Source organism: Rhea pennata, chromosome 1, assembly GCF_028389875.1.
Source record: "Rhea pennata isolate bPtePen1 chromosome 1, bPtePen1.pri, whole genome shotgun sequence".
In the NCBI taxonomy this organism is placed as follows: Eukaryota; Metazoa; Chordata; class Aves; order Rheiformes; family Rheidae; genus Rhea; species Rhea pennata.
The window spans coordinates 116222480-116227375 of NC_084663.1; positions in this window are offsets into that span (position 1 = coordinate 116222480).

A 4896-nucleotide genomic window follows, 5' to 3' on the forward strand; every position below is an offset into this window, starting at 1 on the left:
AGCACAGAGAAGAGCATCCACAGCTGGATCCAAACTCTGTGCCCAGGCCTGCTAAGTCCCCACGAGGACAGAAACGTCCCAGGAGGGAAAAGCAGAGAGCACAGCTGACCTTTGATGGCCAAAATTGCTCCTCCCAAAGTCTCCCACATTGCATCTGTAGGCACTGGAGAGTATTAGCCTAAAATTAGGGTCTTTGTGAACTGCCCTCTAAAAGCCACTCTGCCTGGGAGGGAGCTGGGCAGACAAGGTTTCCAGTGCCTCCACCAAAAATACCTTGCCAAATTGCTTGGGGATGTCAGCTCTAAGCCTTGAATCATCTCCCCCATCCTGCACATGCTGTTCCCAGCCCAGGCGGGCCTGTCCTGCAGCATTGAAGCTGTTCACTCTTCCCAGAACAGAAACAGAAGGAGAGGGCCAAGGCAGTCCCAGCTCCCATTTCACATGGCACCTCACACTTTGGGAGACCAAGCCCAACTATTCAACCAGAGAGAACAGATTTCTTGCAGGTGTACAGTGGCTCAGTCTCTTGTTTTGCAGGAGAACTCACCAATTTGGATATGACAAGCCTCCAGCCCCCACAGTGAGAGCAAATATGCCACATTCAGACTGAGACAAATCTCCATTTCTCGGTCCTTCTCTTCTCCATCCCCATCTCCTATCCCAAATCTTTGCCACAACCTGTTCACCCCAGCTCCTTCCTGCCTCCTTATCAAATACATCTCTCCTCTTTCTCTGGGTCACATCTGCATGGACATTTCCATAGATCCCCTCCCCACTGAATCTCATCAGCCATGACTCCATGATGTGATGCCTTCGTTTCTCCAGCTGTCTTCCACAGCTCCTCTCCCAGTCTAACACTCCCACTGATTCCCTCACCACACATAATAACCCTCACACCATCAGCAGCAACCTGATTTCCTGCCTATTAAATGCCCCATTAATGTCACAGAGGTTTCAAACAAATATAATTCCCTGAATTAGTAGATCTCAACTGGGACAACAGTAAGACCTTCAGAAAAATGAGGCTTCTCTCCTACCTGTGAAGCACTGTGCACACTAACAAAACTGTACATAAAACTTCCTTCCACAACTTCTATTTTCAAATAATCCTGCCCCATTCTCCCAAAGCGGCAGCTCCAGCACTGCCAACCCTGCTTACTTTCCAGTGTGTTCACTCAAGGACATGCTCCCAGAAAGTCTTGATTTCTTGATTTTCCCTTGCCCAAAAGCATAAATCAGATATTAACTACAGTACATACTGTTGCTTTACTGTGTTCCAGAAGAATCCCTAATGGCCACATTCTGCTTAATCCCCAAATTACTTCATGTTACTGCAAAATACAGACTCCAGTTCTCTTAATATTTAAGCAGATGCACAACTTTGCCCTCCTAAGTATTACCACTGAGCTCAACTACCTGCTGTCAAAAAAGGCTATGGAAGAAAAGTACCAGCTCTCCTCCAGCCAGCAACCACAACCTGCTCTGCCAGCCACCGCTGCAAGGAAGGACCAAGGGTTTCAAGGGAAGTTATGAATGGGTCCCAAGTTTTCACGTAGCCCTAGATATTATATAGATTTACCAAGTCCAGGTTTCCCAAAATAACTGATTACACCTATTTCCTCCTTTAAAATCTCTTGTTCTTCTCATTTCTCTTTAAAAAACCATACCAAATACCAACTTCAATGATATGCTCAGCTAACGACGTCAAGCATAAAGACCTGTTTTAAAATAATAAACAAAAGCTGCAAAAGCTGAAATGTCATGCATTCATTCATATGCCTCCAGGAACGACAGCTTGAAGGATCATCAAATACTAGGACTTCTCAATTTTTACAGAATAGCAGGTTAGTAACTTACAATGATTTTTGCAAGGTGCTCACCAGAAAAAACTTACCAAGAAATTATTCAGATGTTACTAAAACATTAAGATGAATTTTCTTAAAAAGATAAAAGCAGAAGGAAAATGAATTTCACTAGCCTTTTTTTCCTATTACCTTCATCTTGCAACTTCTAATTATGTTTACTTGTGTATTCTGCCTTGGGGTCTTTTACCAAGGCTACGTGCATTTCTGGTGTACACTGCTTACACTTGCATCTCTTGCAGCAGCATCTTGCTAATTCTACTCTGCAATGCCATAAAAAAAGAAATCAAGAAAAATGCAGTTTTCACCCCTCTTCAGAAAGAAAGAAAGAAAGAAAAAAGAAAGAAAGAAAGAAAACATTTCCATTGTTAAAGTTTAAGACAAGAACTCATGGCTGCCTTGGACTCTGCCATAGCCTCCCTTCGTGAACCCAAACCAGTCTCTATTCCATCACAATCCAGATTTACCCACACCATTTTATCACTTCCAGGGGAAGGAAAAAAAAAAAAAAAAAAAGTCCTAACACCAATTTGGCAGACATACGTTTAGAAAAACAGCAAAGAGCTGCCACACTAGCTGGTTTGCAAGCCCTTCCCCCTGCTACTCTTTCAGCCACAGACCTTGCGGGGCTGGCACCTTCTCCAGCATTGGCACGCTGCACCCTGAGGATGGGGGTCTGACCCCAGCCCTGCAGGCAGCATCACAAGAGAAAATAATCATCATTTATAAGGTGCTCAGGCACAGATGAATTCTGAAGAAAAGCACTTAAAATAAGGGTTCCGAATTTGTACAGATTTGTAGAAGTATGTCAGATCCCACTTACTGTCTTTATTGCCTTTATGGGAGGCACTACTGTCCAGCTGCCTAAGAGGATAAGAAATACAAGACAGCAACAAAACTAGCAAAAACAAACATCTCTGAAAAAGCCAGGAAGGACTCTGAAAACAACACAAAGACGTGCAGGAGTTGATTACACATGTTTGATACAGATCTGCGGTAGGGACACAGTTTCTCTCCTCTATGTGTATTACAGCCACATTTAAAATAATCACCAAATGTGCAGAGAAAAATAGAAAAGAACCTTTGTTACTCTTGAAAAACTACACATTAGTCATTTTTGAACAGAACAACCTTTGGCATGTATTACACATCATTTACAGTGAAAGTTATGAGAGGTTTGGCAAATGTTTGCAGTAATCATTTTAATTCACTGCACAAATTTGCAGTGATCAGTTAATTATTCCCCATATAGGAGACCTGGGAGTAATTCTGCTCCAAATCTAGGACATTTTGATGACAAGTTGCCTGCAAGAGCCTTTGTGCACTGCAACACGGCATCTCTCCTCCTTTAGAGGCACTTTAGGTTTGGATCCCATCTCACTAAATGAGGGAAGAAGCGATTTACAAAGTGAAGGAAGTGGTAGTGAGGAACAGGGAGGACAAAGCCGACATGTCGACGTGCAACCTCTATTTTGGGTCTTCTAGGTTTTGAAAGTGTTCACTGGAAAGCTGAAATACTAACTGTTGCAGAACTTGGCTGACTACGAAGCATCTGATCCCTTCGGAGATGAAACTGTCTGATCTCAACACTGACATGGAGCCTTCCCATGCCAGAAATTACTTGAAAATCTTATTCTGAGACACTTGCCACAGGCACGGAGCCATCAAGCAGCAGGATTTCAACCTGAGCCCAGTACCCCAGTTCAGCCCTGCACAAAGAGGCTGGGCACAGCAGACGGGAGACTGACAGCCTCAGGTCCTCACTTCTTGCCCTGAATACTATCCATGAGAAGACCCTCAAAGCTCTGTTTATTACACATAAATGCACTTTTTAAACTCAGATCGGCACTTCTTAAACTTGGATTGATCACTTGTGTTCAATAATTTCAAGTTGGAAAGTTTACACCACATCATGAATGTCCTTTGATACAATGGATTTGGGGGTTTGGCAATGTTTAGCTTACTCCCATGCTGTTTTGAAATTATTTTAGCTTCTTCCAGCTAGGTATGTTAGTCAGCATGCTAAAAATGTGCCTGTGAAAAAATGCCATTCAAGTGAATTTTGTTTTATAGTAACGATTTAATACCCCTTCTCCTGCACCCTCATTTCCTGGCCAGGACTTGGACTCTTTTCTTGCCATAGTGATCGGGCATAACCTACAGGGACTCAGATGCACTCAGTAGTCTTCCCAACTCATTTCTGGATGGCTTCGCACTGCAGGGAGATTGCCAGGCAGTCTTTATCTCCATTCAAATGCTAGAGAGCCTGGAGCATACTCTTGATATACCTTTTTCTACCCAGGTTAATGCAAATGAATAACAAAACAGTTTTCATCTGGGAAGCAGACAACAGGAGGCTTATTTATTTCTCCCCTGACTTGACAACTAGAACTATTCAGTTACAGGACCAGAGAGTGTTATTTGCCCATCTGTGAAAGTCAAGAAATCAGGTTTTCAGAGCCTACAATGGGTCTAATACAAGATGTGAGGATTTTCTCACCAAAAGCCCAACTGTTGCTAGAATATTTTCAGCAGCCGCACAGCAATGCACTGTATGAAAGAACAGATCAATGCAATCCTGTGCATCCTATGAAAACAGTGGAGGCATTTTTATTCTAAAAGACAGTTGGGCACACAGTATGCTCAAAGAACTTATGGAAGTTAAAAAATATATACATTAATTCAAAATCTACATGCTTTCCTTTTTTTCCTCCCCGCCTCCACTATTTTTACAGACTTTCAAGCATCATTTTCCTGCTTCCCACAAACTGTTACGGATGAGGTCTGGCAGTTTCCTAACTCATCAATCTGCATTTACTGCTCACCGGTGCCCTACACAATCTGCTTTAAAGAGCCTTATCATCAGAACGGTCACCATCAGACCCTAGCACAACCACCACACCACCGTAACTCATCCAGTATGCGGGGAAAAAGAGAAAAAACATTTCCGTATACACACAGAGGAAGCTTCAGCTCTGCGGAGCAGGAAGCAAAGGCAGCTCTGTAGTGGTGGGGGCAGAGGCTGCGCCCCATA